The sequence below is a fragment of the Oryctolagus cuniculus genome, chromosome 15, assembly GCF_051225735.1.
Source record: "Oryctolagus cuniculus isolate XC-2025 breed Fujian yellow rabbit chromosome 15, ASM5122573v1, whole genome shotgun sequence".
Classification (NCBI taxonomy): domain Eukaryota; kingdom Metazoa; phylum Chordata; class Mammalia; order Lagomorpha; family Leporidae; genus Oryctolagus; species Oryctolagus cuniculus.
Window position 1 is genome coordinate 597,642 of NC_142881.1, and position 24,509 is coordinate 622,150.

At 60.2% G+C, this 24,509-nt stretch overlaps 1 protein-coding gene across 8 annotated transcripts in view; it reads right to left on the minus strand.

The window, feature by feature from the left end:
• INPP5A (inositol polyphosphate-5-phosphatase A) overlaps positions 1-24,509 on the minus strand; it is a 154,473-nt gene that overhangs the window by 105,581 nt on the left and 24,383 nt on the right. The window contains exon 1 of one of the 8 annotated variants that reach the window (XM_070057049.2): positions 328-424. The exons of 6 other annotated variants lie outside the window; for them this stretch is intronic. The gene's annotated coding sequence lies outside the window, so the exon portion shown is untranslated. Of the gene's footprint in view, positions 1-327; positions 425-24,509 lie in introns of those variants that run through there. One more of the 8 variants, XM_070057051.2, reaches the window with a different exon arrangement.

Consider the following 24,509-nt stretch of genomic DNA (forward strand, 5'->3'; position numbering starts at 1 on the left):
ATATGCACATGGCAAGTGCCCACACAGACATGCCCTCCTGCCAAGACCACATGCAGAGATGAAGGTTTAAGGACACACATGCCAGAGCACTTATAAAACAGGACCCTCAGCTGAGAGCCACCCATCCTGTCCAAACAAGCCTGCCAGGCCACGCTGCCCCTGCGAGGACGAAAACGCATGAGTGAGCTTCTCCCAGAGCAGCTCCGGCCAGGGCCTCCCCAGCCACGGAGGACAGTCATCTGGCCTGGCTGTGCTGCGACAAGCCTGGCCCACGGCAGCCGGGATGCCCTGCCAACTTCCCCGTGACGCCGAGAGCCTTCTCCTGACCTTGCAGAGTAAAACGATCACGCTGTGACTGGCGAGACGTGGGAAACGCTTGCTCCTCCCAAATGTCCAGTCTGTCTCCAGGAGTCAGTCCTGACGGCACCCACTCGAAACAGCTCTGCACCGCGACACCGCGTCTCAAATTTCCGTCAGGCTGCTCCAGACGGGAGGTCGGAACAGCTGCTGCCGCGGCGCAGGGGTGATGAGACCGCGGCACCATCCCTGCGGAGAGGCCTGGAACTCCAACAGCCGTCGTGGCGACAGGGGCATCAGGCATGCTTTGCCAGACCGTAAGAACACCACTGAGCACGGGCACGCACCGACACGCAGAGTCCAAAGCCTGAATGAAACAGACAGCACAGTCCTCACGGGCAACAACCTTGGAATCTGCACGCCTGCCAGCCCGGGTTTCTCCCACTGACCCTGCGGGGGCCCGGGGGACCCCCAGGAAGAGCGTGAAGACTCCCAGTGTCCTGCCAAGCTGCCCCCAGGGTTCTCAGCAGAGAAGGGAGAGAGACAGCGGACTCCAGTGCGGCAGGGTCTGAGGCCACGCTTCCGCCTCCTCCTTCCCGACCTGGAGCACGCCTGCAATCACCGCGTGCGGCACTCACGTTCCACTCCTCACATGAACATGCACACACTCACACAGTAAAGACACACTCATGCACATGCAAAGACACGCACATTCATACATATGTAAAGACACACCCATACACACATATTCACATACACATGCAAAGACATGCACATTCACACACACGTAGACGTGCACACTCATAGAGACACACATGCTCATACATGTAAAGGCACACACATGCACACAAGGGGGTGCATACATGCAGTGGTCACTGCCCAGCCAGTGCCTAGGGCAGACCTTCCACCTGCACAGGAATCGTCTGCTGTGAGTGGCAGGTGATGCACACACGCCAGGCTGCGCTGGCCGAGTTTGTACTCGATCACGGAAAGTCTTATTTGATTTGCAGGCACATGTGGTTAGTGGCTGCGTTATTAGACAACACAGCTCTCAGTCACAGAAAATAAAGTTCCTGTTACTAAACAAACATAATGTTGGCATATACACCTGGTAGTCCGCACACCACACACAACCACACACGCTACTCCACGAACACGTGGACAGCTCAGCATTAGCAAAGACACGCGACAACCCGTGCTGACCAGCCCACAAAACCACACTGCACCAAGGAAGCCAGGACACACACAGCCCACACAGACCTCTAGCCTCTTAACAGGAAAGCAGCCAACAACTGGAAGCCAGTGGCCTGTCAGAGGATGGTCAAGGCCAAGCAATCCTACCCTAGCCCACCCAGGGGAGCCCCCAGGTTCTGCTCAACCACAGCAGGGCCACGGGGGCCACGGAGGTCACGGGAGCAAGGCGCAGTCTGGGTGCAGACCGGTGGGAGAATGAGGTCCTGGGCTGCAATTTTATGGGGCCCCTGCACTCTGGGGGCCTCACCACTGGCACCTCACAGGCACGTGTGATTCTCTGGCCTCCAGCAGCGAGACAACCAGGAAGCCACTGTGAGTGGGCCATGGCTTGGCTGCTCTCGGGGAGACGCTCCCTGCTCACGTGGCTCCCCGTGCACGTGGCTCCCCGCGCACGTGGCTCCCCACTCACATGGCCCCCCACTCAATCTCAGCCAAGAGAGGGGCACTGGGGAGGACACAGCCTCCAGGAGTCTGCAGATCCCAGCACCCCACCTCCAGCCCAGCAGGGCCCAGCATAGGTGAGGGCGTGGCCAAGGGGGCTGAGGGGGCAGAAACGAGGGCCCGGAGGGACGCAGAGCCTCCACGCCCTCAGCGACAGTGGACGCAGCACAGAGGCCCAGGCCCGCCCACGCAGCTCACAACAGAAGTCAGGGGGCCCAGCAAGAGGGAGGAGGAACGGTGGGCGGACGGAGAGCACGTGGCGCCGTGAGACCCGCGTGCGGCACAGAGCGAGCAGCTGTCACCTGGGGGTGGGGTCACCTGCGCCCCGAGCCGGAGGGGGCCGCGGCCACAAGGCAGCACCACGGGGCGGAGCGACGGGGACCCGAGACAGAACAGGAGGGAGCGAGCAGTGGCGCTGCGGCTGCCCTTGATGGCTGGGGGGGGCAGCACGGAGACGGCCTCAGAAGCCCCCAGAGTGGGCGCAGAGAGCAGCAGCATGCAGAGAACCCACGGGACAGGCCCTCCAAGGAGGATCTGCAAAGACGTCACACACGGGCACAGTGGGGGCCAGGAGGAGGAGCAGCCGAGAGCGGCAGAGACAGCTGAGTAACGCCTGAGAAACTTCCGGAATGGATGACCTCAGCCACTGACGCAGAAGCCCAGAGAAGACCACACGGGGTAAACGCGAAAAACCCACAGAGGCACAGCCCATTCGAACTACAGAAGCCAGAGAACGCAGACGGGGGGAACCTAGAAAGAAGCCAGACAAAATGAGTGAGGTCAGCTACACTAGCACATGGACACGCAACACAACCTCCACACCAGCACACGGACACGCAACACATCCACACCAGCACACGGACACGCAACACAACCACCACACCAGGACACGGACACGCAACACAACTACCACACCAGGAAACAGACATGCAACACAACCACACCAGCACACGGACACGCAACACAACCACACCAGCACACGGACACGCAACACAACCACCACACCAGCACACGGACACGCAACACAACCACCACACCAGGACACGGACATGCTACACAACCACACCAGCACATGGACATGTAACACAACCTCCACACCAGCACACGGACACGCAACACAACTACCACACCAGGAAACAGACATGCAACACAACCACACCAGCACACAGACACGCAACACAACCACACCAGCACACAGACACGCAACACAACCACCACACCAGGACACGGACACGCAACACAACTACCACACCAGGACACGGACACGCAACACAACCACCACACCAGCACACAGACACGCAACACAACCACCACACCAGGACACGGACATGCAACACAACCACCACACCAGGACACGGACATGCAACACAACCACACCAGCACATGGACATGTAACACAACCTCCACACCAGCACACGGACACGCAACACAACCACCACACCAGGACACGGACATGCAACACAACTACCACACCAGCACACGGACACGCAACACAACCACCACACCAGGACACGGACGTGCAACACAACCACACCAGCACATGGACATGTAACACAACCTCCACACCAGCACACGGACACGCAACACAACTACCACACCGGGACATGGACACCCAACACAACCACCACACCAGGACATGGACACGCAACACAACCACACCAGCACACGGACATGCAACACAACCACCACACCAGCACACGGACACAGAACACAACCATCACACAAGCACATGGACACACAACACAACCACCACACCAGGACACGGACACGCAATACAACTACCACACCGGGACATGGACACGCAACACAACCACACCAGCACACGGACATGCAACACAACCACCACACCAGCACACGGACACAGAACACAACCATCACACAAGCACATGGACACACAACACAACCACCACATCAGGACACGGACACACAACACCGGGACACGGACATGCAACACAACAACTTCTCAACAAGCAAGCACAGGGTGGAGAGAACACTTTGACGTGGGGAAACGCCTGGTAAGGGGACCAGCCTAGCAGTGCACGCACAAGTGAGAGATGAACCGCGGCTCTCAGAACGCATCGCGGCCCACCTGCACCCACAACCTCCGTGAACAGCCGTCGGCCCACCTGCACCCACGACCTCCGCGAACAGCCGTCGGCCCACCTGCACCCACGACCTCCGCGAACAGCCGTCGGCCCACCTGCACCCACGACCTCCGCGAACAGCCGTCGGCCCACCTGCACCCAAGACCTCCGTGAACAGCCGTCGGCCCACCTGCACCCGGGACCTCCGTGAACAGCCGTCGGCCCACCTGCACCCACGACCTCCGTGAACAGCCGTCGGCCCACCTTCTCCCAGGACCTCCGTGAATCGAGCGGGAGGGCGGCAGGCAGGCCAGGCCTGCTGAGAGCTCTCCAGAGCGCGGGAAGAGAGCGATGGCACACACAGGGCTCTGCCTCACTGGCCGTCGGCAGCAGCCTGGACACCTGCAGCCATGAGAACCCGTACTGCCAGCCAGGCTCAGACCCTGCCTCCTTGGGCCTCACGTGAGGACGCAGCCCCCACCACCCTGCCTGCAGCAGGACCCAAGCAAGGGCCCCTTCATCCCAACAGGGCCTCGCCATCCCTGGTCTGCTGTGTGGCACCTGGTCGGTCTGTCCCTCCCCTCACCAAATACAGCGTCACTGATGTTTTCAAGCAAACGGCTGACATTTTAATTGACGGTTTACACAACGTTCTTTTGATTTGCATTCAAAATACAGGAACCCTCCTACAGGCTTGTGCTGACGGCACGGCTGCAGTGACTGGCAATCTACTGTCACTACGTCTCGCCTGCAGCGCCCCCGGAAGCATCAGGCCGCCTGTCCAGGTCTTGCCCGGGAGCCCGGCCCTTCCTCCTGGGAAGCACCAGCTCTCCTGCCACGGCCGGGGTCATGGCAGCGATGACCACTGCTTCCAGCATGGCCTGCGCCGCGGCAGGGAGTGGGGGAGGGAAACGGCCGGAAGGGAGGCAGTGCCGGGGCATGTGAACAGGCGCGTGCGAGCACACGAGGCGGCCGAGAGGAACTCCCTGATCGACTCTTCGGGGTGCAGACTTCATCAGAGAAGGCATCCAAGTCGCTCCTGGACAGACACAAACTGGACCTGAGGAGGCGAGCCCACGGCGTGGCTGTCAGCAGCGAGACGGCCGCCGATCCTCAGGCTCAAATCCAGGCATTTCTTAAAAGAATTAAGCTCAACCGCAGTGAATTTTTATGTGTTGTATTTATGCAAAAGTCGAGAGAGACAGAGTGATCTGCCACCTGCTGGGTCACCCCCCAAACACCCGTGGCGGCCAGGCTGAAGCCAGGAGCCTGGAGCACCATCCAGGTCTCCCACACAGGTGCAGGGACCCAGGCACTGCAGTCACCACCTGTCGCCTCCCAGCAGGAAGCCGGAGGCAGGAGCAAGAGCCAAGGCTCCAAGTCAGGCGTCCAGGCAGTGCGGCGTGACGACAGCCCATTCACGCCCATTCACTTATCACGCTTGTGTGGACGGCAAGGAGACAGACATGATTAAGAAAAATGCTTCAAGGCAAGAAAAACATGGCAAAATCCAAAGATAAACGTCAAGTGGTTGAAAATATTTGACACAAATCACAGATAAACAGTTAAACAGATAAACAGGCCCCAAGAGGGGAGCCAAGCGCTGGCCACGGCAGCCTGGGAAGCCAGGCTCCAGTCAGTGGTTCCTGCCCACAGTGTCTCACAGGCAGGAGCACTGGTGACAACAGGACCAGAGCGACACCCCCCAGAAACCCAGAGTGAAAAAAGGAACAAACCCCCTGAGACCCCTGAGGCAGAAGGGGCCGATGCCGTCCAGGCACCTGGCAGAGATGGGGAGGGGGCTTGGCAGCCGTGGGACGCGAGGGCCCCCAGGGATGGTGGGGTGAGCCCACTGGTCCCCCTGCAGCAGGGCAGGAGAGCCCACCCCACGGCCCCTGCCTCGGCCACACCACGTGGGGCCCTGTGGCTTCACGTCCTCCTGAGACTCTGGGGTGGGGCCAGGAGCCCCACTTTCTGAACCCCCACACCTGGTTCTCTGCAGCTCCCAGCGCATGGTCAGGTTCACGCATCAGGTAAGTCCAGTTCTCCTGGTCAGCACAGCTGGACTTGAGCAGGAGTAGGGCTGGAAACCTGGGCTTAGTGCAGACCTTGGTTGATGTCACTGGAGCCCTGAGCATCCTGAGGCAGTGTCCCACATATGAGAAGGGGACGCGGGTCAGCTGGGGTGATGGGGCAACCCCGGGGGAGCCATCGCCAATGACAATGCCAGGAATAAACCCAGGCACAAACCTCAACCTGCCAGGTGCCAGTCACTCTAAACAGAGCCAGCAATGAGGGCTCTGGGATGCGACCGAAACCAGGCGGCAAGGCCGGAAGCTTCCCCTGCAGAAAACTGGCATCTGAGGAGTCGCGAGCGCGGCGCACCTCCACGGCTCTGTGCCAGGAAGGAGCTGCGAGGACCCGGCCAGACAGGAAGTGGGAGGCAGGTGGCGGAGCCTCCTCCGAGGGACTCAGAGACCCCTCCTCTCCAATTCAACAAGGAGAGGAAGGAGCTCGGTCACCGCACACCGCAACAAACCTCTGTGAAAGCCACACACCTCGGCTGGGGGGGGGAGGGGCCTACAGGAAAGCCTCTTCTAGAACGCGGCCCCCACGGTGCCCTGGACACGGCACATTCCCACCCGAGAGGCCTCTGCATTCGCATCACAGGATCGGCTGCACAGGGCTGCACTTCCTCCAGGCGCCTGCCCAGGTGCACGACCACAGAGAACAAGGGCTGACCGCGGGGCGTGGGTATGGACCTTGTCCCCGGCCCCTGGACAACGGATTCCCTGCCAGGCCACGTTTGTGGCTGTTCCAGGAGCTCCTCAGCCATGCTGGTGGCAGCCGTGACCGCTGTGCCAGCCGGGTGTGTGCTGCACCCGCGACCCTCCTCTGCCACCCACCAGGCCCGCCGTCCCTGGGCCTCTGCTCCCGTCCGCTCCTCGGGCCCCGAGCTGCCCTGGGCTCATCTCCTTCCTTCCTCCAGCTTTGCTGACGTCATGTACTCGCTGTTGTCTTCATCCTAGTCCTGTTTCACTGTTAAAATGTGTTTATACAAAAAAGAAAGTACAAAGAAACAAAGTCACAGCACACCCGAGGCTCCACCACTCTGAATAAAACGCGCGATCACCGTGCTACAGGACTTGGTGTGACTGGGTGAGGACGACGCGCGAGCCCAGGGGGCAGAGGACGGTGAGATCGTGACGCTCTGTGAAGCCGACGGATGACAGAGTCACCTCGAAATTCAAGCTTCAGGCTTGGTGTCTAGAAGACAGACGGGCGTGCAATAGAAACGCACAAGCGTGCCAGGGCCTGGGCAGGGGCCCGGCTGCTTCTCCCACGGGGGCGCTGCTGCCTTGCAGGGTGCCTGCACTCTGCTCTGTCCAACGCACAAGTCAATCTCACTCTCTCCCGAGATTTTCGGAAAATTGACAAGCATGGAAGAAAGCGATGTCCCTGCTGGCCACCCTCCCGGCAGGCTGTCTGTGGTGGCCTCCAATCCTTGGTGACAAGTGACACCACCAAGCGTCCCACAAAGTCAGGCACAAGGAGGAAGCTGGGCCGATTTCTGGGAGGCAGCACGTGGGGCGCCTGCTCTTGCTCCACGCCAGTGGCCTCAAGGACTGCGCCCGTCTCCCCTTGGGGCAGCCGCCCCGATCTGCTGCTGACAAACCCTGGCTATGGGTACAATGCCAGAGGCAGCGGAGACCCAGAGACCCTGCCGCTTCCCGTGAAAGACCAGGGAGTGGCCGTGCTGGCCAGCAAGCCCACCCACGCATGCCTCACGGGGTGGGACACTCCTCCAGACCAGCAGGGTCTCTGCGGTCACTCCAGAGCTCCAGGAGGTGAGCCTGCTCCTCTACAACCGATGGGAACCTCCCCAACCCCCACAGAGAACAGGCCATCGGCGTGGAAGAGTGACCACAGCGGGGCGTGTGCCCTGACAAGACAAAGCCAGGCACTGGAAGGATTGAGCCAAGAGTGCAGGGGTGTCCGCTCAGGCCAAGGGCACAAAGAGATGATGGACAGGGCAGACAGAGAGGGCACCCGGCCACGGGCCTTGGCTCGAGTGACTTCATTCTTAAAACAAGCAGAACTTTACGATGGAAATAGACATGGCTGCACAGAGGCAGAGCTTATCGCCCCCGTGCCAGGCCCAAGTGAGCAGCACCTCCCCGCAGGGCCACTTACCAGGGCCAGCCCGTGGAGAAAAGGACACAGCCACAGAGGGACCACACACGAGCCACACCCACGAACCCGCCACTCGGGAGACGGGGCACATTATCCTTAAATACAGCTTCTAAAACAATCATCGTTCCTTCAATCTTGTTGTCCCTCAAAGCAAGCCTCTGCTCACTATGAAAGAAAACGTCTCTCTTCAGCGCATTGGGTTAGAATCAAAACTCAAAGTTGCCACACGGCAGGCTTGGACGCAGCAGCATGGACCACAAGGCTCTGCGCTACGCCCCTCCCCCCAGAGGAAACACACAGAAAAGAGAAAAGGAAACAGCGTAGCCAGGCAGGGTCCATCCACGGAGGCCAGTTTGGTTAACACAAAGAAACAGCATCACTCACCAATCAACAGTCAGAGAGGAAAGCCACGGGGGCTTCAAGGCACAGAACAGGCGTTTGGCAACATTCACCGCTCCTCCGCGGTGAAAGTCGCCAGCTACACAGAAACAGGAGACATCCCTGCCTGATGAAGGGCACTTCAGAGAGAGACAGAGAGGAAAGGAAACCAGCTCCCAGAGAGCTCGCTGTGAAGTGAGAGCCACTCTGATGCACCTGTGTCCAAGCAGCTGCCCAGGGCAGCAGGCAGGGAGAGAGTGAGGGGGGCACCCAGGGCAGTGGGCAGGGAGAGAGGGGGACACCCAGGGCAGCCAGCAAGGAGAGGGGGGCACCCAGGGCAGCGGGCAGGGAGAGAGTGAGGGGGACACCCAGGGCGGCGGGCAGGGAGAGAGGGGGACACCCAGGGTGGTGGGCAAGGAGAGAGTGAGGGGGCACCCAGGGCAGCCAGCAAGGAGAGGGGGGCACCCAGGGCAGCGGGCAGGGAGAGAGTGAGGGGGACACCCAGGGCAGCAGGCAGGGAGAGAGTGAGGGGGCACCCAGGGCAGCAGGCAGGGAGTGAGGGAGACACCCAGGGTGGTGGGCAAGGAGAGAGTGAGGGGGCACCCAGGGCAGCGGGCAGGGAGAGAGGGGGGCACCCAGGGCAGCAGGCAAGGGGGGGCACCCAGGGCAGTGGGCGGGAGGGCACCCAGGGCAGTGGGCAGGGAGGGGGCACCCAGGGCAGCGGGCAGGGCGTCTCTTTAGAAAGCATTACTGAGAACACACGTGACAGTCAGGCGCGAGCACGCACACTCTGCCGGCTTTCCCTCGCGTCCGTCGCTGGTCCTCGCTGCACCTGTCGGCAGCAGCAGCTTCTCGTGGAAACACAAATGGCTCTGCCACACACGTGGCACTGACTACCCAGGGCGGCCTCCCACAGGACTAAGGGAGAGAGACCTCAGCGACCTCAGGCCACAGTCCGCACAACGATGGCCCAGGAGGCAGAGGCAGTGACCCGGAAGGAATAGCCGTGCACGCTCGGACGCTCGACAAAGGTGACACCAACAGACAGTGACACAGCCCGACTCTGCCTAACACAGCCACCATGGCTGGGCCGACGCTGGCTCACGTCAGACGCAGAATATGGAGGAGCAGCACGCGGGAGCCAGAGGAAGTGGCTGTGACGGCAGCCGCGGACTTTTTGGCCACAGGAAGTGACCCTGGAAGAAGCATCAGCAAACACTGCGAATTGCCGACATCACCACCACGGAAAGGAAGAGGCCGGTCAGAGGCTGGACGTGAGCACAGCGCTCGTCTGACAGAGCCCGTGCCCCTCACGCACCAGAATATTCCTACAGTGACACAAAGGAACACCCTGACAGAGTGAGCCAAAGCTCCAAACATCACACACACACATATCTACACACGCATACACACACATACAGGCACACAAGCACACACATTCACATGCATGTACACACATACACACAGATACACACGACGTGTGCACACATGTGCATACACACATACATGAAAACATGCACACTCATACATGCACATATATGCACACACATGAACACCTGCACAGATGTGGCATCCCCACTCATCAGGGAGCCTAGACACAACCACAAGATGCCACTCCTAGCCCTGGCAATGGCACCAAGGACAAAGCCTCACGTGCCAAACGCTGGCATCTGCGATGCGGAGACACCACACCCTCCCACACCCCTGGTGGAGCAGCAGAGGGCACTCTGTACCTGACAGGGCACAGCAGCCCCACGCCTCAGTGGAACTGCCTGGAAAAACAAACACGTGTCCCCACAGTCACATGTGTGTTCACATCATCTGTGTCCGCAACAGCCAAGACACACAGAGCCCAGGGCCTTGCACTGCGGCCACACACCCTGCAGGGCAGCACACGGGACGAGTGTCAGCAACACAATCACAAAGCATGCACCATGAGCCTGCAGCCCTGCAGGGGAACCCCAGCGCACAGGGACGCCCCCCCACCGGCCCGCAATGCCAGGGGACACGGGCACACAGCTGCCCGCGGAAGGTGCCAGGAGCCTACAGCCTTGCCAGGAACACCGGCACACAGGGACTGGCCTGCAACACTGAGGGACATAGGCACATGGCTGCAAGGGATGGCATTCCTTGGGCACGGTCATCGCGGGCATGGTCAGGGTCAGGTTCAGTTAAACCGCCAGTCCCATTATAAAGATTCAGCAGTGTGAGGGGCCAGCTCCGTGGCACAGTGGGTTAATCCTCCACCTGCGGCACGGCATCCCATGTGGGCACCAGTTCTAGTCCCAGCTGCTCCTCTTCTGATCCAGCTCTCTGCAGTGGCCTGGGAAAGCAGTAGAAGATGGCCAAGTCCTTGGGCCCCTGCACCCGCATGGGAGACCTGGGAGAAGCTCCTGGCTCCGGATCGGCACAGCTACAGTCATAGCGGCCATCTGGGGAGAGAACCAACGGAAGGAAGACCTTTCTCTCTGTCTCCCCCCTCACTGTCTATTACTCCACCTCTCAAATAAATAAATAAAATCTTTGGGGAAAAAAAAGATTAAGCAGTGTGTACATTTCACTGTACGTAAATTTTGTATCAAAAGAAAAAACTAAACAGAAACTTTACTGGAGCTGATTAAGTTCTTATTTACTCTGAAACGTGTCAGACAAGAGGGACAGATAAACACGCCCCACGAGAAACCATGCGTGGAGTCTGCGGTTCTTCTGCACCAAAGCAGACTGGCCCCCAGCTCTGTTCTCCACACACACCCCCCCTTCTTTTTTTTTTTTTTTTTTTTGACAGGCAGAGTGGACAGTGAGAGAGAGAGACAGAGAGAAAGGTCTTCCTTTGCCGTTGGTTCACCATCCAATGGCCGCCGCGGCCGGCGCGCTGCGGCCGGCACACCGCGCTGATCCGATGGCAGGAGCCAGGAGCCAGGTGCTTTTCCTGGTCTCCCATGGGGTGCAGGGCCCAAGCACCTGGGCCATCCTCCACTGCACTCCCGGGCCACAGCAGAGGGCTGGCCTGGAAGAGGGGCAACCGGGACAGAATCCAGCGCCCCAACCGGGACTAGAACCCGGTGTGCCGGCGCCACAAGGCGGAGGATTAGCCTAGTGAGCCGCGGCGCCGGCCAACACACCCCCCCTTCTGAGCCCCCTGCTGTGTGGAAACGATCCATGGAGAGCCCAGGCAGACACACAGGTGTTGACTCAAACACCCATTCAACCACAGTGTGCCCAAGTTTTTACAAGAAATGTTGGAAAAGATTTTAAGAACAGAGAATAGGCATCCTCTATCAGAAAGGCTGGTTCGAGTCCAGGCTGCTCCACGTCCAATCCAGCTCCCTGCTAATGCACCTGGGAAAGCAGTAGAAGATGGTCCAAGTGCTTGGGCCCTGCACCCACGTGGGAGACCCGGAAGACGCTCCTGGCTCCTGGTGTCAGCCTGGCCCGGCCCAGCCATCACAGCCATTTGGGGAGTGAGCCATCAGATGGAAAATATTCATTCTCCCTCCCTCCCCCTCTGCCTCTTCCCACCTCCCCTGGTTGCTCTGTCTTTTGAATAAACAAATCTTTAAAACAGAATGAAAAATAAAATGAGGTTGAAGGTCTCAAAGACCCCTCCCAAGACTCTGCGAGGCACGGCCAGGGCCCGGGAAACGACAGGCGTCCTTCTAAACAGGACCCACCGCGAGGAGCCACAGAATGCCAGTCGGACCGGCTGCCACAGCCCCGGAGCCCAGGGCTCAGGAGGAGGGCCCCGCCCTCAGCCATGTGGGGACAGCTCGAGAGGGAGATGGGGACGGAGGGAGTGGCCTCTTGGTGACTGAGGCAGCTTCAGTCTCAGAAGGCCTCAAAATTCAAGTCCAAAATAACCAGTGTCTAAAAATAGGCCCCTGTAAAATAAACTCTTGCTAAATCCTCCCGGCTCCTCCTCCTCACGCCCTGTCATCCTGCAGCCCTCAGCAGGGCCTCTCCAAGCCTTGCGGTGTCCCCAGGCACAGGAGGACAGAGCAAGCGGGCTGGGGACACAGGGCCAAGGCAGGACCAGACCCAGCAGCACTCGGAACACAGAGTTCTCCCTTCCCAGCAAGCACCAGCCCCCACCCCTCGGCCCTGGTGGTGAGTGGGGACACCCAGAGCCCACTCCCACAGGGACCCCACGCAGTACACCACAGGCTGGCAGGACACACATCAGCACGGCACTCAGCACCTCTGCCGCAAAACTGGCGCCACCTCCCCTCCACACCCCGGTGATACCAAGAGAAGCATCACACATCTGAGGCGCCAGCCACCTCCCAGCCATGAGGAAACTCAGGCTGAGGTCCAGCACACCCAGTGCAGCTTCACGAACCAGCAAATCACACCCAACCTGGCCTGAGTCAGGGCCACCTCACGCAAAGCTCCCTGACCAGGGCAGAGTGTGACGGAGACTCAGAACAGGGATGGAGAGGGTGGGGGAGGACCACGAGGCGAGGCTCAGGCTCGGGGCTGCAGGGACGTGGAGAGGGCTGGGTGCACGTGTGTCTGGAGAACCTGGGGTCACACGGCCATCACCTGCCTAGCCAGTCAACCAGGGGCATCTACACGCCACCACCGAGACGGTCCCATGCAGGTGGGGTGTAGAGGGTGGGACATGCAGCTTTGCCCGAGGTCCCTCACCATGGACCATGGCACAGAGTGCTGGAGGCTGCTGGTCCTTGGAGGAGCACACACTCAGGATGCAGACGTCAACTCCCGGGCTTGGTGCAGACCACGGTGTGATGGTGTGACACGCCTCCATGGAAGTGACGCCATCAGGGGACACCAGCTGGGCAGAGCTGCCACACCCCCATGAGCCCGGAATGGTGCCTATGTGTGCACATGTGTGTGGGTGTGAGCATCTACATGTGCACTGGTGTATGTGTGCCCGTGTATGCACGTGTATGGATGAGCACATGTGTGCACACATGTGTGCATATGCATTCTGTGTGTGCGAGCATCTGTGTGCATGTGGGGGCATTGTGGCTGTGTGTGCACATGTGTGTGCATGTGTGAGTGTGAGCATCTGAGCATGCATGTGTGTTTGTGGGCCTGTATGTGCACGTGTGTGTGGATGCATCCCTTGCATGCGCATATGGGAGTATGAGTATGTGTGCACATGTGTGCATGCACTGTGCGTGTGTGCCTGTATGTACACGTGTGTGGGTTGTGAGCATGTGCACATGCGTGCCTGTGTGTGCATGTGTGCATGGGCATGAGCCCATGTGCACGTGTGTGCATATGCATGCCTGTGTGTGCACACGTGTGTGTGCACACGCTTGTGTGGGTGTGAGCATGTTGCATGTGTCTGTATGTGCATGTGTGTGTGTGTGTGCCTTCACAGAGAGGCGAACTGGCAGGAACTGACCATCACCGTCGCCCGCAGACAAAGCCAGCAGGAAGCGCGAGCAGCAGCGACCCCAGCGCCTCAGACGTGCGCTCAGGCGGGCTCTGGCCATCGCCACCCTGACCGCCGTCGGCACCCACTCAAGTCGGGCTCCTGCCCCAGGACAGGCAGGTCAATGCTGTTCAGACACGTGCGTGTGACAGCAAGGACAATCGTGCTCCCGCTGCCATGAGCAATCCCTGGTGGACATCCAGACTCCAAGCAGTCAGGCTCCTCGTGGACTCCCCCAGACCACATGACCACAGCCCTGTGCCTGTCACCTTGGAGAAGTGACATGTCCCCTTCTCTTCAGCAGCCTGGCCCAGGAGCCTGGTGCGGGCCCTGTGGGGCCCTGTGTGTGGCAGTGGGAGCTGTGGCTGCAGCACCGTCCTCGGCAGCTGGCCAGGCCCCGACCCACAAACAAGGCGCTGGGGAGCCAGGATGCGCCTCTTTAAAAACAGCCTAAGTCTCACAGGTGACCCAGGGTAAACCACAAAGCACCAACGCTTAGAAAATGAACACTATTGTAAGGGGTCCTGACACTGCTACCGACATGTTTGTATGTGGCAAGAATGACCACGGCTCCAGTGGGGCTGCGAGAAGCGACAGAGCCCAGGGCCCTACCCAACCAGGTGACCCCGAGAGGCCCCACACACAGGCCAGAGTCAGCGGGCAGGGCTGAGCCACACTGCTTCTGCCCCTTGTCCCGTCCAAGCACAGCCCCTGGGTTCTGTGCTCTGGCCCGAGCCTGGGCTGCCCCCTCCTGCATGGACTGAACCGTGGGCCCTAGGTTCATGCTAGGGCCCACCCCTGTGTGCTGCACCAGCAGGGAAGTGGGGTCAGGTGGGGTCCTACATGACCTACACACTGGAGGATCGCTGTCCTCACCAGAGGGAAAGGGGCCGGGCACTGTCTCCACACAGGTGCACCCCAGGAGGCCCTGTGAGCAGGGCGAGAACACAGCCACCAAGCTGGGGATGGGGTAGCAGAAGGGGGGGCCGCTCAGGAGAAGCCAATGATGTTGGCACCTTGACCTCAACTCCTAGATGCAGAGCTTGAAGTAAAGTGTCTGTGGTTGGAGCCACAGTCTGTGGGGATTTTCACAGTCAGGGCTGGTACTTCACTCCCTAACACTCCCCGCTGAGAAGCTTCCAACCCCGGCTCCAGCCCACCACCTGTCGGAGCACACCAAGACCCCCATCTGAGTGGCCACCCTCCTCCTCACCTGAGCCACCACCCCCCACCATCTGAACCACCGTCACCCACCATCCCCCACCACCTAAGCCATCACCCCCCATCTGAACAACCATCCCCCCACCAACATCTGAACCAACATCTCCCCCACCACCTGAACCCCCACCCCCCACCTGAACCCCTACCCCCCCATCTGAACAACCATCACCCCCATCTGAACCCCCATCCCCCCATCTGACCCCCTACCTCCCAACTGAACCCCCACCGCCTCATCTGAACCCCCACCCCCCACCATCTGAACCACCATCACCCACCATCCCCTACCACCTAAGCCATCACCCCCATCTGAACAACCATCCCCCCCAACCTGAACCAACATCTCCCCCTCATCTGAACCACCACCCCCCATCTGAACAACCATTTCCCCCTCATCTGAACCCCACCCCCCATTGAACCCCTGCCCCCCATTGAACCCTCACCCCCACCATCTGAACCCCACCCCCATCTGAACCCCCCACCCTCACCATCTGAACCCCCACTCCATCTGAACCCCCACCCTCACCATCTGAACCCCCACTCCCATCTGAACCCCCACCCCCCACCATCTCTCCGGTCTGAGCCACCGTCTCTCCGGTCTGAGCCCTGCCTCCACCTGGACCCTTGCCCTGTCCTCTCGAGCCTAAGCTGGCCCGGCATCCCAGCGTGGTGGTCGCTACTTTCATCTCAAAGTGCCCACTAATGGGCACCTGAACAGACGAGAGCTAGGACAGGAGCAAGAGGGTTTCCACCCCAAGGACACAAACCCTGACCAGACCTCCTGGATGAGGCACCACTCCGAGGGGGTCAAGGGGACACACCGCTGTCCAGCATCCTGCGGCCGGCTGAGACACTTCCCCAGCGTCCACACAGGACCGCCAGGACACAAGCCCCATGGACTGGACACGCCTGCCCTGGTGTCCAGACCTCAGGGCCACGTTCTGAGGGGCTGGTGGGGCCTCCGCAGCAGGGGATTGATGAGAACAGCTCTTGGGGCAGTGGCTACGTGGGTGATGGAACGACAGACCCCAGTCTCTCCCCTCCCCCTCTGCAGGTGCCCGGGTGTCCAGCCGGCAGCACCCACCACAGCTCTATGTCCAGCTCCTGGGCAGAACAGCCCAGCCCAGACAACCGAGCAGGGTTCTGTGTTGTCCAAGAGTGGCCACCCTCCCGGGCACAGAATCGGATCTCCACGTCTGAAGACACGGCAGCCCCACACCCAAGGCTGCCCTCAGGGGTCCACAGGAGAATACACCCCTCACTCCTAGAAGCCTCACGCCCTCCTCAGGGCTCCACGGCCCAGCAGGAGGCTTCACAGCGAGGACCTGCTCCAAGGCGTCCCTGTGTGCTACCAGAGCCACCTGTCCCCGGGGCTGTACCAAGGTCTGGTGACACCGTCTGCTGGGGCCGTAGCAGTCTGCAAGGGGCAGCACCGGCGTCTCACATTTTAATCCAGACTTCTGTTTCTCTTCTTTCAGGGCAAGTTCAAAACTGAGCCTGCTCCCAAAACAGATTCTGAGTGAGGCCAAATCGTCAACACTTAGCAACTACGTCCACAACTAAAACACCCAAGAGAACTCTGGGTCTTGGCTGCAGGACGCCCCAAGGGCAGCAGGTTCACCCCAAGGACACAAACCCTGACCAGACCTCCTGGATGAGGCACCACTCCGAGGGGGTCAAGGGGACACACCGCTGTCCAGCATCCTGCAGCCGGCTCTGCCCACCTGTCAGCCAGAATGACACCTGCTGCAGCTCCCACACACGCTGGCCGCCGTGGCCACCTCTGGCCTTCTCCTCTAGAGATCTTCCGGGTCTCAGCTCTGAATCCCTTCCCAGAAAAGTCACTTCCAAAGCCATCAAAAGTGTGCTCTCCCTAGGCCCTCATCACAAGGGCGGGCTCCGGACCTGCTCCGAGCCACATTCCCTCCTCCAGCTCCGTGCCGGGGATACCGAGATGAGCAAAAACGGCCAACCTGGAGAGACCCCACACCCCTCGCTCCCCTGGAACCCCAGGCGCACACTGCAGTAACACAAGCTCTCACAGGGAATTCACACCTGGCTGTGCAAGGGAAGCCGGCTCGCCCGTGGGTATCCGGGTCCGGCTGTGAAACCACCATGGGGCAGCTCAATTCAGAAGCAGGATGAGACAGCCCCATCTGCTGGAGAAACACCAGGTACGGAACCTGTCCCAGCGTGTGCCCACGAGAACTAGAATGTTCTCACGTGCTCCCTTAGCTGACAGAATGGAAAGGATGTGACGGTGTCACAGGCACTTCAGGCCCCAGGCAGGGCATGGAGTCAGATGCGAGGCGGACCCAGGGGGCTCGGGAGCTGCCCCAGCCTGGGCCAAGGTGAGCCTCCTCCCCCTCGCTGTCGGCCAGGGCTGCCTCGCCTGCCAGCCCACCGGGCCACGCCCATTAGGACCTACACCTCCTGCACAGCCTCACCTGCACCGCCCATCCCCCGGCAGATGCGCCGAGGGCTGGGAGCTGTGCTGGGATCCAGGAGGGGCACTGCCCTTGGCCTCCGGGCACAGCCCCTCCCACCACCCACCTACTGTGGGGTGCTGGCAGGACAAGGACCGTGCAGAGTTCCACAGCGGCAGCAGGGCGGGTGCACAGGGCAGCAGGGAGTCAGGTTCCCAGAAAGCAGCTGTGGCCCGGAGGGAGGACAGGGCCCGGGACTCAGCCAGCACCACAGCCAGGGCCTGCCCGTGGCAGCTCGTGCACGGCTGGCCAGAGGCTGCTCAGGGCCCTGACAGGAGCGCGCTGGCTCCTCCCCAGCAGCATAAACACTGCTTACAGAACTTCAAATAAACAGACTGCAGGGGAAAGCCCAGAAGTAAACAGCCCACACTGCGGCGGCGGGAGGCGGCCGCTTCCCTCTCACCAGTTTCCAGTTGATTGTGAGTGTGGTTACATTGGTGTGGTTACTGATTCTATGACTTTTAATCAGAATGAGGGCGCCTACAGGCTCTGCAGGTGCCTGGCCTCATGGGGGGGGCGGGGCTCTGGGGCTGGGGGTGCCAGCCCTGCAGCTCCTGGGCAACACACGCCCGGTTGTTTCAGGTGGACCACGTGTCAGGTGGAAAACAGGTGCCCTGGACAGCAGGTGCAAGAGTCTCTCGGGACACACATTCAGCAGTCCTGCCCGGCAAAAAGGCAGCACCGGACACACCCACGCCGCCGAAGTGAGCCTGCACGGAGATCGGCCTGGGAGACTCCGACTGTGTGTCCACAGCTCCCAGCTCCAGGCGCCAGAGATGCCACCTGTCACGGTCAGGTCTGTGCACACCGGAGCCACTCGGCAGGGATCCTGGAGGTCGTGCAGCACAGCCCTCTGGGAATCCGTCACCCGTGCAGACCACAGCCTCCCCAGGACAGCCCAGCCCCCAGGACAGCCACTGGGCCAAGGAGGACATCCCAGAGATGCCAGTCCAGACGCCCGACACCCTCCCATGCAGGAGCCCACAGTGCACGGAGCCTAACGCACCCCATGGCTCTCCTGCAGCATGTGCGCCAGGGTGCTTCCACAAAACCTCACCAGAGAAACAAATTCAGCCACGTCTCACTCCAGCCCCGGAGCCCCTCGGGTCCGCAAGGAGCAGTTAATTACCTGCGGAGCCCAGGAGACCCGATGTGCTTGCTGCTGACAGGTGGGGTGACCCATGTGACACACCTGTGTGCTTCCTGCTGACAGGGAGGGTGACTGACACATCTGTGAGCTTCCTGCTGACAGGGAGGGTGACTGACACACCTGTGTACTTCCTGCTGATAGGCGGGGTGACTGACACATCTGTGTACTTCCTGCTGACAGGCAGGGTGACCCATGTGACACACCTGTGTGCTTCCTGCTGACAGGCGGAGTGACTGTGACATACCTGAGCACACACTGTGACCTTCCTGCTGACAGGTGGGGCACCGTGTGACACACCTGTGTGCTTCCTGTGACAGGCGGGGTACTGTGTGACACACCTGGGTCATACAGGTAACACACAGGGGCTGTGCCTCCCCTCAGCCAAAGCTGCTTTGTTTTGTCCTAGACCATGAAAGCTACAGATAAATCCCAGAACAGCAGCAAGCGCCACTAAAGTCACTTCACATGAGCCAGACACACCCGCAAGGGCTCTGGCCTCTCAACCCTGCAGTCCCATGTGTCCTGCATCTTCCCTTTCCCACTGGTGCCCAAGGGACACCACAAGCCGCGGCCTGGCCCTCAGCACCCTACATACCCTGATTCCCCTAGGAGATGCAGCGACCACCCCTCCATCGCAGTCTTGAGGAAGACTTCAGTCCAGACAGAAAGCAGACCCCCAGCCACAGCCTCCAAACCCACCAGCAACTTCCGTCAGAGCTGCCCTTGGCCTGCGAGCACGTGGCCTCCAGGAGCGCCTGGGCCAAGGTACTGCTGTCCCCAGCCCTGGCCCCCAGGCCAAGTCCCGACTTTCCTCGGCTAAATCCATAGCGCCGAATGGAGCCGTCAAGAGCAGCAAGATCAGAGGACCGTGGCCTGGGGCCTCTTGATGCTCCCCAGTCCTGGGGACTCTTCCAATCGGGGGCTGTGGAAATGGCAGCCAAAGGACCTGCAAACCCAGCTCCCCAGGGACCGCAGCACAGACAGGGACGGAGGGCAGCAGTCAGCCTGCCGCCCCTCTCTGATCCCAGCCCTGTCAGTATTAACAAGGCCCTGGGCTGGGGTGGGGTCGATCCTGGTACTCCCCGCACTGTCCTGGGGCAGCTCAGCGGTCCAGGCCCCAATGTTTCCATCCACACCTTGGGACAGCACAGCACGTGTCCCAGGGCCACAAGACAAGAGTTGGCAGGAGACGTGTCCAGTGACAGCGGCAGACTCTGCGGAGTTCACAGCGGGCAGTTCCGATCACCCATGGTCCACTCGGAGCCACACACAGCAGCCACGCGGAGAGGCAGGGTCATGAGTACTGTCCAGGGGCTGGGTCTCAGGGTTCTGAGGATGGAACCCAGAGATGTCCTACTGCAACCAAATGGACAGCAGGCCCCGGCAGACCCTCAGGGCTGAGCCCAACACCAGCAGGAAGAGTGGCAGGTCCGAGCAGGCCCTTTCCCATGGAGCCTCCAGCCTCTGCTTTGCCATGCAAACTCCTACCCCTCTCTCCATTCTCTCTCTGCTCCCACCCTGCCTCCCTCCTCTCTCTCTCCCTTTCAAATAAATAAAGAGGCAGCAGCCCAGGTGCAGAAGGCAGTTTCTGAGTTTGCAGGAGACAGCACCACGATTGGCCAGCAGCCGTCCACTGAGGGCAGAGGCCCAGGCCCCCCCCCCACATCCACCTCCGTCCACTGAGGGCTGAAGCCCAGGGCACCCCTCCCCCATATCCACCTCCGTCCACTGAGGGCAGAGGCCCAGGGCACCCCCCCATATCCACCTCCGTCCACTGAGGGCTGAGGCCCAGGACACCCCCCCACACACACACATCCACCTCCGTCCACTGAGGGCTGAGGCCCAGGGCACCCCCCCATATCCACCTCCGTCCACTGAGGGCTGAGGCCCAGGACACCCCCCCACACACACACATCCACCTCCGTCCACTGAGGGCTGAGGCCCAGGGCGCACCCCCCCCACACATCCGCCTCCATCCACTGAGGGCTGAGGCCCAGGGCGTACCCCCCCATATCCACCTCCGTCCACTGAGGGCTAAGGCCCAGGGCACCCCCACATCCACCTCCGTCCACTGAGGGCTGAGGCCCAGGACACCCCCACATCCACCTCCGTCCACTGAGGGCTGAGGCCCAGGGCACCCCCACATCCACCTCCGTCCACTGAGGGCTGAGGCCCAGGGCACCCCCACATCCACCTCCGTCCACTGAGGGCTGAGGCCCAGGACACCCCCCCACACACACACATCCACCTCCGTCCACTGAGGGCTGAGGCCCAGGGCGCACCCCCCCCACACACATCCGCCTCCATCCACTGAGGGCTGAGGCCCAGGGCGTACCCCCCCATATCCACCTCCGTCCACTGAGGGCTGAGGCCCAGGACACCCCCCCCCACACACACATCCACCTCCGTCCACTGAGGGCTGAGGCCCAGGGCGCACCCCCCCCACACATCCGCCTCCATCCACTGAGGGCTGAGGCCCAGGGCGTACCCCCCATATCCACCTCCGTCCACTGAGGGCTGAGGCCCAGGGCACCCCCTCATATCCACCTCCGTCCACTGAGGGCTAAGGCCCAGGGCACCCCCACATCCACCTCCGTCCACTGAGGGCTGAGGCCCAGGACACCCCCACATCCACCTCCGTCCACTGAGGGCTGAGGCCCAGGGCACCCCCCCCCCATATCCACCTCCGTCCACTGAGGGCTGAGGCCCAGGGCACCCCCCACACATCCGCCTCCATCCACTTAGGGCTGAGGCCCAGGGCACCCCCCACACATCCGCCTCCATCCACTTAGGGCTGGGGCCCAGGGCACCCCCCACACATCTGCCTCTCCTCCACTGTCCCCTCCAGCCACTCCCAGGGCCATGCTGAAAGGGGCTGGTCAGGAGGCTCAGTACAGATGAGCCCCAGTGGCCACCCAGTGCCGAGGGAGCTCACAGTCCAGACAAAGCACACGTGCAGCCGCCACGAGGAAACAGAGGACAACGCAAGAGTCCTGTGCCAGGTCTCCGTCTATTATTATTGTTATTATTAATATTAAAAAGGTAGAGTGGGAGAGATTGATCGATCCTGCATCCACTGATTCACTCCTCAAGTGGCCACAACAGCCAGGTCCCAGCCAGGCCCCCCACCCTGATCTCCACATGGGTGCGGGGCCCTGGCTGAGTTCCAGTGCTTTCCCAAGCGCACGGGCAGGACTGGACGCAGGGTGCCCAGGGCGCCAGCCAGCACTCCCACACAGGACGCCGGTGTCACAGGTGGAGTCTTGGCCCTCTGTGCCACAACACCAACACCCCCCCCCCCATCGCCTTCTTATCTTAACCACAAGAACCGGCGACCCGAGGAAACAAGAGCGAAGTACAGGAATTCAACCATATGGTCAGGATTAAGCACAAGCCTTCTCAGACACTCACTATTTAAACGGAACGCAGAAAACAATGAGCGGGCGTCTGGCCGACACGGGCGTCTGCACTTCGTACAGAGGGCCTGGGCTCAAGCTCCAGCTCCTCTGCTTCCAGTCCAGCGTCCTGCTCGCGCACACCCCCGGGAGGCAGCAGCGAGGGCTCAACTGCTTGGGCCCTGCCACCCTCGTGGGAGACATGGATGGAGCGCCTCTCCTAGCTCCTGGTTTCGTTCTGGTCCAGCCCCAATTGTTGCAGAGAGCTGGGAAGTGAACCACCTCTGTCTGTCCCTCTGCCTTTCAAACAAGATGAAAATATATAACCCAAAAAAATACACCAAGGAGCACTTCTCTCTGCCACGTGTATTTAGCACCTCGCTCCTTACGAATGCATAAACTCACGCGGTTCCGGCACTAAGATCCAGTTCTCATGAACCAAGCTTCAAGTATCTCACGAAAATTCTTAATTCACTCAAAATGGAAAATCAGAAGTTTGTCGCTCCCCCTCTTCACGGAGGAACGACACAGGACCCTGCGCTGTTCTTTCGTCTGCTCGGCCCTCCCCGGGTTTGCTGCTGGTTCTTCCCGGGTTGGCTACTGTCCCTTCCACCTCCGTGGAAGGGCGGTTCCCCCTGCCACTTTCCCCACTTCCGCGGGGGAGCGGCACACCGCCGGCCGGCTCTCTCGGGGGCTGCTCAGATGTTATTCGGATGTTCCCCTTAGATGTTCCTGGTGCATGTTGTCTCTCTCCTCCTTTATAGTCCTCTTCCACCAATCCCAACTCTGCTACCCACACGCCGAGTACGCTGCTCTCCTCCAATCAGGAGCAGGTCCTACAGTTTATTGGTTGAACTGGAGGCAGCTGTGTAGAAGCTGTTTCCTCCTCTCCCAGCGCCATATTGTGGGAGAGCAGATGCATAGAATAAGTCTTAATTCCAGTAACTTAGTCTAGTCCGAGTTGCTCCCAGTTGCTCCCCACAGAAGTTCTCATCAAAGGCCGCAGCTTAATCCTGTGCTGGTCTGACAGGGCAGCAAGGAGCAGCTTCTGAAACACTACAGACGTGACCGTCAGCTCCCACAGAAACCCGCACGGCGTCGCGGCGGCGCCTGGGGCTGGGCAGACGGGCCCGGCTGCGCACCAGGAACCACAGCTGCCGTTTCAGCGCAGGTGGTTCCATCCTGCAGGATGTGACCACTGAGGACGACGTCATCACACAGGCCTTCGGGGGCGGGGGTGGGGGTGGGGGTGGGGCCAGATAATTCATGCGCAGTCTTTTCTGGATAAAGATTTACAGAGGATTAAATAATAAATTTAATGAAAGCATTAGAAGCATTGAGTATTGAAACACTGAAGCCAGAGTCAGTGAGACCTCAAGTCATGGATGTAAAGGCTGCATCTTCCACACGGACTCCGCTCAGTGGGAGAGCCTGGAGCATCCCCGAACCGACACGGATCAGAGACCCGGCCTGTCCAGTCCAGCAGCTCCCACCGTGCAGAGCAGGGTGCGGGATAAGGCAAACAGGCAAACTACCAAACAACGAATTATCAACCTTTGTGATACTCCTTCGGAAGCTGTGCACTCAGGTACATGTGCACATGTGAGCATACCTGTGTGCATGTGCATGTGTGAGCATACATGTGTGCATGTACATGTATGTTGTACCTGTGTGTACATGTGTGCACGTGCACGTGTGAACATACCTGTGTGCATGTGCATGTATGGGTGGACCTGTGTGCATGTGCATGTGAGCATGCATGTGTGCATGTACATGTATGCTGTACCTTGTGTACATGTGTGCATGTGCACGTGTGAGCATACCTGTGTGCATGTGCATGTATGCTGTACCTGTGTGTACATGTGTGCATGTGCACATGTGAGTGTAACTGTGTGCACGTGTGTGTGTATGGGTGTACCTGTGTGCATGTGCATGTGTGAGTGTAACTGTGTGCACGTGTGCGTGTACATGTATGGGTGTACCTGAGTGCATGTGCATGTGTGAGCATACATGTGTGCATGTACATGTATGCTGTACCTGTGTGTACCTGAGTGCATGTGCATGTGTGAGCATACCTGTGTGCATGTGCATGTATGCTGTACCTTGTGTACATGTGTGCATGTGTGAGCGTGCATGTGTGCATGTACATGTATGTTGTACCTGTGTGCACATGTGTGCATGTGCACGTGTGAGCATACCTGTGTGCATGTA